This window comes from Petaurus breviceps, unplaced genomic scaffold, assembly GCF_028583685.1.
Source record: "Petaurus breviceps papuanus isolate PSGF00001 unplaced genomic scaffold, PetGlider_PUasm1.0 90604, whole genome shotgun sequence".
NCBI classification, from domain to species: Eukaryota; Metazoa; Chordata; class Mammalia; order Diprotodontia; family Petauridae; genus Petaurus; species Petaurus breviceps.
In genome coordinates, this window is record NW_027187285.1 from 2948089 (window position 1) to 2961820 (window position 13732).

Genomic DNA, 13732 nt, shown 5'->3' on the forward strand with positions numbered 1-13732 from the left:
CCAAAGGCTGTTCCTTCTATCTGTTGACAATACTACCTCTTACAGTAATGTTCATAGCTTTTAAAAAACAAAAGTGATTATAGGAATTATTACTTTCTTCACTTAAAAAGAAATACTCTTAGGTCAGTGGGTTGGTGGGAGGCATAATATTTTAAAAGACTTTTCTTTACAAATAGCTGATAGAAATCATCTGTGTATGTTTTCCCCATTGTCTTTTCATTTGCATTTTTAAAGCCCACTGAAGGGAGTTGAATTTGTGTTTGAGTTACTAAGGTTGGAGGTGGTTACCAAAACAAAAAGGGCATCACAAAACCCATAATTATTAGCCTTGTGAATATAAGCAAAAATGGTGGGCCAAATATCCTTCATATTTAAAGTGGAGTTTTGTATTTCACCATAAGCTATGTTTTTAGCAACTGTAAGAAAACTCGTTAAGTTGCTTTAAATTTGCCAGAGTATAAGCAGTCTGTTGATGATTACAAGTTCTGCTCTATGAAACCTGAGCTATAGAGGAAAGAGATGGGAAAATTTCTCAGCTAGTATTCCAGGGCTCTTGGGTAACTTTCAGAGGGAAGACAAAATCCTCAATACTGAGGAACTGGAAAAGAAGGATTCAGAGTGGACCAGGACCATTGGTGATGGCAGACATTGGGGAAAGGTTTTCTAAAGATGCAAGAGCAGTGAAAGTTTTTTTTAAATTTCATTTAATTTCCAGGATCAATTTTTCTCCCTCCCCCTTCCCCACCTACAGAGAAGGAAAGAGAAATAAAGCTCATTACAAATGTGTATAGTCTGCAGAACAAATTCCTGAATTATCCATAGTGGGGCACCCCCCAAAACAAGGGAGGGAGGAAGAACACATGCTTCTCCCTGTCCTCAGTCTCTTTGTGGAAGTGGATAGTATGTTTCATCATGAGTACTTTGGAATTGTGATCATTGGGTTGATCATAGTTCCTAAGTCTTTCAATATTAATTGTCCTTATGATATTATTGTATAAATTGCTCTCTTGATTGTGCTCATTTCATTCTGTATCAATTTATACAGGTCTTCCCAGACTTTTCTGAAATCACCCCCTTTATAATGTCTCACAACATAATAGTATTCTATCGCATTCATATTCTATACATAACTTGTTCATCTGTTCCCATATTGGTGGACATCTCTTTAGTTTACGATTCTTTGCTCCCACAAAAAGAGCTGCTATACATATTTTTGTATTTATGGACTTGTTTTTTCTTCCTTTGAAATAGTAATGCTATCATAGGGTCAAAGGGTATGAACAATTTAATAGCTATCTGGGCACAGTTCCAAATTACTTTCTAGAATAGTTGGACCAGTTAGCTCCACCAACAGTTCATTAAAGAACCCCCCCCCCCTCCAGCATTTGTCATTTTCCCTTTTCTGTCATTTTAGCTACCATCTTTCAGATGGTGTTAACTGCATTCCAAAAAGGATAACTGACTTACATGAACAAAGTAAGGTCAAACTATTAGTGATTAAGAAATCAGGATGAGAACCCAGGTTGTCTTACTTCATCAGAACATGCAGTCTCTCTGGCTACTCAACATTCAATTTCAAAAGTATTTATTGAGCTTCTAATTCTACCTCCACTACATTTTTCACATACATGTCCTCTCTGCTCACCGCCATTAATTACCCTAGTTCATAACCAATATCACCTCTAACCTAGACTGGACTATTGCCATGGCCTCCTTTTTGGTAGCCCTGCCTCCATTCTCTCCCCTTTCCAATCTATTCTTCATACAATTGCCGAAGTGCTTTTGTTTTCTTTTGTTTTCTTTTCTTTTCTTTTCTTTTCTTTTCTTTTCTTTTTTTTGTCTTTTTGGAGGGGGGGGAGTCAGGACAATTGGGGTTAAGTGACTTGCCCAAGGTCACACAGCTAATAAATGTTAAGTGTCTGAGGCCAGATTTGAACTCAGGTCCTCCTCACTCCAGGACTGGTGCTCTTATATTCATTGTGCCACCTAACTGCCCCTTCTTTTCCTTTTTTTGTTTTTTAAAATTTATTTTTAGTTTTCAACATTCACTTCCATAAGTTTTAAATAAATTTTCTCCCCCCCTCCCCAAGATGGCATGCAATCTGATATAGGTACTACATATACATTCTTTTTTTTTTTTTTTTTTTTTTAAAGCAATCGGGGTTAAGTAACTTGCTCAAGGTTACATGGCCAGTTATTTCTGGGTGTGGTGCTAAGTATCTGAGCCTGGATTTGATTCCCAGGTCATCCCGACACTGGAGCCTGTGCTGAGCCACCTGGCCGCCCCTACATATACATTCTTATTAAATACAGTTTCACATTAGTTATGTTGTATAGAAGAATTAGAATGAATGGGTGTAATGTAATGCCAAGCAAAGGCAACTTCCCAAGGTTCAAAATACCAGCATAGGTGCTCTCCATTTTATTCAGTGACAAATTAAGAACAGAGAAGATCAAAATATGACATCATTCAAAATACAGCATTTACTAAGTGTGATTAAATAATCTCCAAGTACTACCCCACCCCAGGACCTTACATTCATTCAATCAATTACAAAGTCCCTGTTCTAAGTACTACACCCCTAGGCTGTACCTTCATTTAGTCCATCACAAAGCCCCTCTTCTCAAATGGAGATTAGTTTCCAATCATAAGTAAAGTACATTCATTTGTTCAATCATAGAACACAAAAAAGGTCAAAAGTTCCCCACCCCTGAATCACAATTGAATCTACCCCAGAGTTACAACAAGTTTAAGCACAGCACTTAATACCCAAATGGAGGTCTTTTCTTCATCTTGACACAAGGCAAGTTCTCAGCAATCTTCTTTGTTCCTGGGGAGACAAAGCTTAGCAAGGCCATAAGATACATTGCCAGTCTCTTCATTAATTCATCCTCTGTCTGCAGAACAGTCCTAGGACCCCTGAAAACATTAGCAAAACCCTCTCTCAGGATTTCTGTAAACATACAACAAGAAAATCCTTCAGGGCTTCTGAACCAACAGAAAGGTTCCCAGACCCCTGCAACAACAGCACTGTCCTTCACCAGTGGACAGTATTCACTCTCTGTCTGCAGGACAGTCTCAGTAGCTCTTAACCAACAGCCAGGTTCCAGAACTTCTGCAACAACAGGACTGTCTTTCACCAGTGGACAAATCTGGCAAAACAACATCAAAACAGACAAAGTACCAGCAAAACAGCCATGTCTCCTCAGTCCTTGGCAGCTCAGGGGGCAGGTCTCAAAAGTCCAGGGCAATTCAAAGTCGCCCTCAGCAATCCTCTCAGTCTCTCTCTGCCTCCACAAGTGCTGCTTCCAAAAAGTTCTTCTGCCTCTTTCTTGTCTCCCCAAATCCAAGTCACCAGCTCCTCCCAGTTCAGGACTCTCTTTTCACCTCAACAAGTCCATCCCACAAGTGGGATTAACAAGCTCTGGGTTTTAACACAATCAAACCAAGAATCAAGCCAATACAGGGGAATCTTTAAATGCCATTACTATTACAATGGGAGGAACCATGAGAAAGAAAAAACAAATTAAAAAAAGAGAGCAGATAGTCTGTTTCAGTCTGTATTCAGACTCCAGATTTCTTTCTCTGGATGTGGATGTCATTTTCTGTCATGAGTCTTTTGGAGTTATTTTAGGTCCTTGCATTGCTGAGGATTTAAATCTATCAAAATTAGTCTATCAGTTATTGCATAATGTTGTTGTTACTGTGTACAAATATTCTCCTGGTTCTGCTCACTTCACTCAGCATCAGTTCATATAAATCTTTCCAGGTTTTTCTGAAGTCTGTCTGCTTTTTATTTCTTTCTTTCTTTTTTTGGTGAGGCGATTGTGGCTGTGACTTTTGCCCATGCCCAGGGTCACACAGATAGTGTCAAGTGTCTGGTCAGAGGCAGGATTTGAACTCAGGTTCTTCTGAGTTCAGGGCTGGTGCTCTGTGTCTACTGTGCCACGTAGCTGCCCCACTTACCATTTCTTATTTCACAACTTGTTCAGCCATTCCCCCATTGATAGGCATCCCCTCAATTTCCAGTTCTCCAAAAGGAGCTGCTATAAATATTTTTGTACATGGGGGTCCTTTTCCTGTTTGTATGATCTCTTTGGGATACAACCTAGAAGTGGTATTGCTGGATCAAAGGGTATGCACATTTTTATAGCCCTTTGGACACAGTTCCAAATTGCTCTCCAGAATGTTTGGATCAGTTCACAACCCCACCAATAATGCATTAGTGTCCCAATTTTCCCACATCTTCTCCAGCATTTATCATTTTCCTATTTTGTCATGTTAGCCAATCTGATAGGTATAATGTACCTCAGGGTTGTTTTGATTTGCATCTAAATTGTATACCCATTTTGACTTTATTTTGATATATGGAATAAGAAGTTGTTGGTCTGTGCCTAGTTTTTGCCATACTATTTCCCAGTTTTCCCATCAGTTATTGTTAAATAGTGAGTTCTTATCCCAGAAGTTGGATTCTTTGGGTTTATCAAACAGTAAGATTACTATAGTCATTGACTACTGTGTCTTATGTACCTAACCTATTCCACTGATCCACCCCTCTGTTTTTTAGCCAGTACCAAGTGGTTTTGATGATTGCTGCTTTATAATGTAACTTAAGATCTGGTATGGCTAGCCCACTTTTCCTTGCATTCAAAGTGCTGTTTCTAAAGCACAGGTCTGATCATGTCATTCCCCTATTCAATAAAATCCAGAGAATCCCTATTACCTCTAGGATCAAATAAAAACTGCTCTATTTTACATTTAAGGTCCTTTTCAACCTGGTCCAATCCTACCTTTCCAGGCTGTCCAAGGGCCTCTCAAAAGTCTTCTCTAGCACCATGGTTTGAAAGCGTCACTTCTGGTGGTGCTCAGTTTTCCTTATAGTCTAATTCTCCCAGCCATACATTGCTACTGGAAAAACCATAGCTTTGATTATATAGACGTTTGTTTGCAAGGGCATGCTTTTTAGTATGCTGTCCAGATTTGCCATACTTTATTTCCAAGGAGCAAGTGTCTTTTAAATTTCATAACTGCAGGTGCTGTCTGCAATGATCTTTGAGGCCAAAATGATAAAATCTGATACTGCTTCTCTTTCTTCTCCCTCTATTTGCCAGGAAGTGATGGGACCAGTTTCCAAGATCTTAGTTTTTTGCTGTTAAGCTCCAAGCTAACTTTTATACTCTTCTCTTTTACCCTCATTAAGAGACTTCTTAGTTCTTCTTTACTTTCTGCCTTCAGAGTGGTATTGTCCACACATCTGAGATAGAACAATAAAGCATTTATTAAGTGCTTACCTTGTACCATGTACTGGGGTATGTTGTTCAGTTGTTTTCAGTTCTCTGTGACACTTTGTGACTCCATTTGGGGTTTTCTTTAAACTTTAAACAAACATCCCTACCATCCTATCCCCAGAGTCGTTTTCCATTTCCTTCTCTGGCTCATTTTACAGATGAGGAAACAGAGGTGGACAGGGTTAAGTGATTTGCTCAGTCGAAGAGTTAGTAAGTGTCTGAAAGATTTGAACTCAAGAAGATGAGTGTTCCTGACTTCAGGCCCTACCATCTCCATTGCTTCACCTAGCTGCCAAGGTAACTCAAATTCTAATTGGGGAAAACTGCAAATAAAAAGTAGGTCAGAAAATGAGGTGGGATAGGGAAAAGTGTTCTGGTGGATAACTGCTTTTGAGCAATAGATAGGAGAAGTCCACTGAGTCAGGACTGGAGTTTGGAATAAAATGAATGTGGCCAGTGAATCTGGTGAAAATGGGACTCACCAGTCAGAAGAGAGAATCACAAGGTGGGGGAGCATCACTCAGTGAGAAAGCTTTTGGGGGACATCCAGAGAGTGAGGAGTAGAGTTGGGAGTAATTGACTATCATTTTAGAGACATCACAGTCATAATTGTTATATTTTATTCTCCAAAAGTTTTAAACATGGAGAACTCCCAACTAGAGTTTAGGGCTACTTATTTTCTCCTAAATTTCATCATTTCTGTCCCTATATTTAATTTTAAAATGTTTGTCTAGTACGCTAGCTGCAGTTTTAAAACTTGAAACTAAATAGAAGAAAAACCACAAGGTTAGGCTTTTATAAGTAATTTCTTCTTTTTTTTAGACAATGCTAGTAGTCACCATAACTGCAATATTGTACAATAATCAGCTTGAATAACTTAGCTCTTGTCAGCAATACAATAAGATAATTCCAAAAGACTCATAATGAAAACTGCTATCCACATCCAGAGAAAGAACTGTTAAAATCTGAATGCAGATCAAAGCATACTATTTTTCATTTTCTTTTTTCTTTCATTGTTTTTTCTTTTGCTCTGTTTCTTCTTTCACATGACTAATATGGAAATATGTTTCACATGGTTGCACATATATAATCTATATCAAATGCTTACCATCTTAGGGAGTGGAGAGGTGAGGAAGGAAAAAATTTGGAATTCCATTAAAAATGAATATTAAAATTATCTTTACATATAATCAATAAAATATTTATTATTAATAATAAAACAATACTATATTAAAAAAGAAAATGGTAGTAGTCAATTCAGTCCAGGTAAGATTTCTTAATTCATATTAAGAAATGTTTCAAAACAGCCTTAAAAAAAAGTATTGATAAAAGATAATTGATTAGAATTCATTCCTTCTCTAAATAACTTAATCAGAGAGAAATTAGCATAGTAGGCCAAGTAATTGAATAAGGAAGGAGAGAAGTGCTCAATATACCTTAAAAGAGCAGTCCTTCAAAGCAAAAGTAGTGACTCTTAATAATTGGCTGGAATTCAGGGTTTTTGCTTTGTTGTAGGTATTTGAGTTGAGAAGGTGATTATTATTTTTATAGCAGAACAACAGAAGTATAAACAGTTTTCTTCACAGAATCCTAAAGTTGCCAAGAATGGGAGATTTCATCTTAACTCTTTAACAGTCCCTCCTACAGCATCAGCAGCCACGGTCCCATCTAGCTTTCTCTTGAAGCATTCAGTAGTTAGCCAGTATTTATTTATTAATTTCTTATTATAAGCCAGACTACACTACAGGCTGAGGATATAAAGTTAAAAAAAAACCCCAAACAACAAGGTCCTTGATTCTCAAGTTCGCATTCTAATTGGCAAGACAACATTTAAACAATTATTCAGTTTAAATGGAAGTGAATCTCTGAACTCAGAGTTAGATGTCCTGTATACTGTGCTAGAAATGGTAAAAAGGTCAGTGTAGCTTGATCAAAGAGTACAAAGGGGGAATAAAGTGTAAGAAGGCTGGAAAGGTAGGAAAGGCTAGGTTGTGAAGGACTTTAAAATACAAATAAAAGATTTTGTATTTGATCTTGAAGATAAGAAATGACTGGACTTAGTATGTTGGGGATGGGGGAGCTGGTAGCATGGTCAGAACTGTGTTTTAGGAAGATCACTTTAGTTGCTTGAGTGGATGGATGATGGACTGCAGTGGGAGAGACTCAAGGTCATGCCCAGGAAGCTATCAAATGAACTATAAAGGCATAAAGTGATGAAGGCCTACCAGGGTGGTTGTGGCTATGAGAATGGAGTGTAGGGTACACATGTAAGATGCTATGAAGGTAGAACTGGCAGACTTGCAGCTCATTGGATATATAGTGTGACTGTGAATAAGGAATAGAGGGTGATACTGAAGTTGCATGCCAAAGAAAAGGCCATTAGGTTTACTATTAAGAGATCATTAATAATTCTGGAGAGATCACAAAATAGTCCCTTGGAGAATAATTTCTGAATTGTAGACATTTGAGAGGTTTGGAAGATAAGAGAAAAGGTCTAGGTTTCCATCACATTTATGTGTCCCAGCAAATAATCCTATAAAATACCACTTTAGTAGTTTGATTTAGTACTAATTTTATAAATTAATCTCTGTAGTGTTATCATTTAAGTAAATCATTAAATTGTCAGGAAACAAGAGATAATTTTGTTCCCTATTTGTCTGTGCTTATTCTTTCAATTTCTTTTTCTTATTGCTTGAATTTTACACTATCTATAATAATACCTGAGATTGTAGACCCCTTGCTTTACCCTCTTCTTATTGGAAAATCTCCTAGTATTTTACCATTAAAAACAAATGTTACTCCTTGGTTTTAGAAAGACATTTTTGATTATTTTAAGGAAAATATCCATCTTATTCCTTTAAGTGTTTTTATTGTAAATGATTTCTGTATTTTGACTTAAGGCCTTCTGTCTCTTATATATTAATGTGATTTTGATTATTAATATGATTGATTTTAATAGCCTATAGTTTTGGTGGTAAACCATTCTTGGATTCCTGAAAACAATAAACTTTTTTTAAAAATTAGAGTAAAATCTTTATTTTTCAACACTGCATTTGAATTTAATAGGAGTACCTTCTGCCATTTTCATGTCAACACCTTTTCTCAGTCATAATTATTAATTTTAGCTATAATAGTCTAAAATATTCATAGCAGGCACTGATAGCATTTTATTCTAAAAAGAGATATGAGGTGGTAATTTTAAATTAGTTTCATTTGAACTAGTGGTAAATTTTTACCATTGATATCTTTTTGAATATATCCCCTTTCCCTCCCCTACCTTTCCTTGTAACAAACATTTAAAAAAAGGGGTTGGTGGGGGTGGGGGGTGGGGGAGACAAACTGTTCATCAAAACTAAGCTACTTAGTCAAACATAGAACATTCCAAACCCCCAGTTCTTCACTATCCAATGAAAGGAGGAAGTTGCATTTTCTTAATTCTTTTCTTTTATTATTTTAATCATATAGTTCAGTTCTGTTTTGTTCTTTCCATTTACATTGTTGTAGTTATCACTTTTATCCAATCTCTTTGTTCACAATTGTCCAGCTGTCCACCATAGTTTAGTCCCCAGTCACCTTGAGTCATTGCAGTGGTCTAATTGATCTGTTAGCTTCAGGACTCTTCCTAGTTCATTCCATGCATTTTCCACACTGCATCCAATGTGATTTTTTTTTCCTTTTTATTAATTAATTTATTTTTAGTCTTCATCATTCACTTCCACAAGATTTTGTGTTCCAGATTTTTTCACCCATCTCTCCTCTCCCACCACCCCAAGATGGCAGGAGTGTATTCTAATGACCCTTTCTCCAAACTGCCCTCCCTTTGATCACCTGCCCCACCCCCCACCCCCTACCCCCTCTAAAGCCAATCACGAGCAGCTCTCCTGAGGACTGCTGCTGTGAATAACTTTAAGGATCTAATTACATAGTATAGTGAACTCTATTCAGCAGTAAATTAAAGCAAAACATTCAAGAAACTAAAGCGCAACATTCACAGCAATATAATATATAATATAATATAATGGCCATATAGTCTTAAACAAAACATAGCATTCAGAAAGTCACAATCTCCTCAATCAATATAGAGTACCCAAGTAAAGTCTTCTTTTATCTTGACTTGAGGCTGACTTCTAATCATCCTTAGGCCAGTCATCCTTAAGGGGTAGCAGAAAGTACAAACACAATCCACCCCTAGGTTACTGTAAGTAACAATATTATCAGTCAGCACTGAGTACCCAAGTAAAGTCTCCTTTCATTTTAACTCAAGGCTGACTTCCAAACCCCATGGTTCCTCTTCCATCACTCCCAGATCCTGCCTGGATTCACCCAACTGTTACCTGCATTCACAGGTAGGCAGGTCTCTGCTCCTGTTCCATATTGCAGTTTATGGGGACAGCTCCACTCCAAGCTCTTCACAGTTTCTGTTTCCAGGAAAACAAAGCTCAACAGGGCCACAATAAAATTTATACACATTGCTGGCACTATCATCTTAATTCACTTTCTGTCTGAGAAATCAGCACAAATCAACAGAGTGCTTTTGTCTGACAAAGTAACAAAACAACAGACAGTATAACAGTGTCGACATCACATTCTCTCTCTTAGCTCTCCTTGGTCCCAGCTTGTGCTTGAGTTTTTATGTGCTCAGCTCTTTCTTGTTCCACCCTTCCAGTTCTGCCCTTCCTGCTCAGTTCCTTCGTCAAGCTCCTCCCACCATGGACTCCATGTGATGACCTTAGTCCTATTAAGGGCAGAGAAGGTCCCCAAACTCCCTTAGGCCTATTAAGGGCAACACAAATGTATACTATTTCCAACAAAGACTTGACACAATCAAAGGCAAGGCTCAAAGGAACTTGAATAACTGAAACAAGTAGCACCCTTCCCTTCCGTTTTCCTGTAGGACAAGAGAGATTGCTATACTCCATTGTTTCTATATCTTATTTCCCAGTTGCATGTAAAAACAATTTTTAACCTTCATTTTTAAAACTTTGAGTTCCACATTCTCTCCCTTCCTTCCTCCCCACGTACCCTCATTGCAAGCAATTTCATATAGGTTCTACACGTGTAGTCATGCAAAACACTTCCATAAAAGTTATGAGACAACTATATTTCCCTCTATCCTATCCTACCCTCCATTTATTCTATCCTCTCCTTTGACCCTATCCCTCCTCAAAAGTTTTTGCTTCTGATTACCCACTCCTCCCTTTTGCCCTCCCTTCTGTCATTCTTCACCCCTTCCCTCCTTCCCTTCCTCAATACTTTCCTGTGGGGTAAAATAGATTTGCATATTCAATTGAGTGTGTTTGTTATTCCTTCCTTAAGCTGAATATAATGAGAGTAAGGTTCACTCGTTCCCTCTCACCTTCCTCCCCCCCCCCCATTGTAAAAGCTTTTTCTTGCCTCTTTTATGTGAGATAATTTAGCCCATTCTACCTCTCCATTTCTCCTCCCAGTACATTCCTCTCTTGCCCCTTAATTTTATTTTAAAAAAACATCCCTTCATATTCAGTTCACCCTGTGCCCTCTGTATATGTGTGTGTGTATTTGTGTATGTATATATGTATACACACATACATACACATAAAATACACATACAAATACCCTAATACTCAACAAGATCTCATGATTTACACATATCATCTTTCCATGTAGGAATGTAAATAGTTCAGCTTTCATAAGTCCCTTATGATTTCTCTTTCCTGTTTACCTTTTCATGCTTCTCTTGAGTCTTGTATTTGCAAGTCAAATTTTCTATTCAGCTCTGGTCTTTTCATCAAGAATGCTTGAAAGTCCTCTATTTCATTGCATGTCCATTTTTTTCCCCTCAAGGATTATACTCAGTTTTGCTGGATAAGTGATTCTTGGTTTTAATGCCGGCTTCTTTGACCTCTGGCATATCATATTAAAAGCCCTCTGATCCTTTAATTTAGAAGTTGCTAAATCTTGTGTTATCCTAATTGTGTTTCCACAGTACTTGAATTGTTTCTTTCTGACTACTTGTAATATTTTCTCCTTGACCTGGGAACTCTGGAATTTGGCTACAATATTCCTAGAAGTTTTCCTTTTGGGATCTCTTTCAGTATCTTTTCCACCTCTAGTTCTAGAATATTAGGACAGTTTTCCTTGATAATTTCTTGAAAGATGATGTTTAGGCTCTTTTTTTTTAAATCATGGCTTTCAGGTAGTCCAATAATTTTTAAATTTTCTCTCCAGGATCTATTCAATGTGATTTTCTTTAAGTATATATCAGATATGTTGCACTTTCTTATTCAACATATTTCAGAGGCTTTCTGCTGCCTCTAGGAAAAAAAAACCCACCACAACAAAACCTCTTTTCTCCCTTGCTTTTGAAGTCCTCATAGCCTTGCACCAACCTGTCTCTATAGATTCATAGTATACTACCTCTGCCTCCCAACCAGTCATTAAAACATTTATTAATCAACAGCTATATGCCAGCTATTGTGTTAAGCCTTGGGGATACAAAGAAAGATAAAAGATAGCCCTTGCTTTCTTGTAGAATGCAGAATTTTTAGGAAGGAAACCAGGGAAGCCAGAAGGCAGGGAGAAGAGGAAGAAGAGAATTCCAAGGGGATAGCCAGTGAAAATGCTTGGAATTTGGAAATGGAATGTCTTGTATGAGGAACAGCAATTTCCAATTTTGGGGTTATTTTTAAAATATTTTTCATCTCTTGTTGAGTCTTTGTTTTCTGTTTGGTTCACTCTAATTTTCAGAAATTTCACATTATGAATGAGGTTTTTCAACAGTCTTCTTCTAATGCATATTTTTCTTGCCATTCTTTCCTTTGTAACCTTTCTTTTCTCTATCTCTTGTTTCATTTCCTCTAGATATTATTAAAGAACTTTTTTTTCTCTGAAGTTTTACCTGAATTTCTTTTGGGCTTGTGATCCTCTTTCAAATTTAGCCTGGTATTTCTCAAATTAAGATGTTTCCTCCTGGTGTTTGGAGTTTTACCTTACTTGCTCACAGAGGCATCTGGGCTTGAGTCAAACTCCTCAGTTGAATGGTGTGAGCAGAACCTAATTGTTTCTGAGTATAGTTGGGCCAGATTAGGCCCTTCCTTCAAGGAAGTAAGCTGCTCCAGTCCTGAGCTCTTAACTTAGGAGCTCCCTCTTATTACAGGGCTCCACGACTTCTCCCTAGTGGAACCTTCACCAGGATTCCTTCCTTTAATACTTCTTCCCATTCCCATCTGTCAATAGGCAATCACAGCTCCACAAAACTTACATGCAAAGTAGATTAACACACATGCATGTGGAACCCAGAGAGTTCACAATCAGCACAGAAGTTTGCATTTTTATAACAGCAGGACAAAGGAAGGAGGAGATAACAAATCTCCACCTAAAAGGGCATGGCATAGGAGGGGCAAATGGTGCTGTAAAGGTGGGAAAAGGACAAAACCCATCCCATAGGGGAGGAGCGAGCAAGGCCAAGGCAAAAGCTGTGATCTTTTCTCTTGAGAACTGCTAGAGTATGAGGATAGCATAATCTTCTTATCAGTAAGGGTCCCAGCTGCACAAGCAATTTCCCAGTCTAGTGTAGACTGACTGGTCCTGTCTTGATTCCCAAGGCCACACAGGGAGTCCAGTTTGGAATGCAAACAACAAATTATGTCAACTGGGAGGAGAATGAGAGGGTTTGTCCTTGACACATTCAGAGCCCCTCGTATACTTTGGGTCTAGTGTTTCTAAAAAAATACGACAACTCAAAAAGACAAGTTCAGTGGACCCCTTAGCCTTCCTCAACATGTCCCACCTCACCCCCATTTGCTAAACTTGGGGTACCCCTATGCTGGGTTCTCACTGTGAGCTTCAGGGACTGCTGGGCCTGGATTTTGTTCTAGGCTAGGCTGTTACAACATGGTCTACTTATACTGCTTCATTTGCTGAAGCACACTCAAGCTGTATACTCCACTAAGCTAGACTTTGGCTCAGGTCATGTTTTCAAGGGTACTATACTTGATATTTCAGATGTCTTGAGGCCACTGGCTCCCGAATTGACCTTAAGCAGCAATTGACTGGTTTGGGGAATGGTGAGTGGACCAGCTTGTTTAGAGAATGCAGTTCTAGATCTGCCCAGAATATCTCAGAATGGCCCTCCTGTAGCCTGGGAGCTCCAGTTTTGCTGGGCTTGGGTTCTGTGGAGTTTAGGGAGTTCTGGCATTTTTCTAAAGCTCTCTACCTTTTACACTTAGCTATTTATTTACCTGCCCTGGTTTATCTATCTAAGTGTCTCTTCAGGACTACCAGATTCCTTTTTTTTTTTTTTTTTTTTTTTGGAGGGGGGAAAGGCAAGGCAGTTGGGTTTAAGTGACCTGTCTGAGGTCACATAGCTAGTTAAGTGTCAAGTGTCTGAGGCTGGATTTGGTCTCAGGCCCTCCTGACTCCTGGGCAAATGGTCTATTCACTGTGCCACAGTACTACTAGGTCT

At 38.3% G+C, this 13732-nt stretch overlaps 2 protein-coding genes across 5 annotated transcripts in view; both read left to right on the forward strand.

Moving 5' to 3' along the window:
• PIK3CB (phosphatidylinositol-4,5-bisphosphate 3-kinase catalytic subunit beta) overlaps positions 1-13732 on the forward strand; it is a 183372-nt gene that overhangs the window by 51194 nt on the left and 118446 nt on the right. The window lies entirely within an intron of this gene.
• CEP70 (centrosomal protein 70) overlaps positions 4062-13732 on the forward strand; it is a 261992-nt gene continuing 252321 nt past the window's right edge. Inside the window, exon 1 of one of the 2 annotated variants that reach the window (XM_069063887.1) lies at positions 4062-4071. The gene's annotated coding sequence lies outside the window, so the exon portion shown is untranslated. The remainder of the gene's footprint in view (positions 4072-13732) is intronic. The other variant, XM_069063890.1, reaches the window with a different exon arrangement.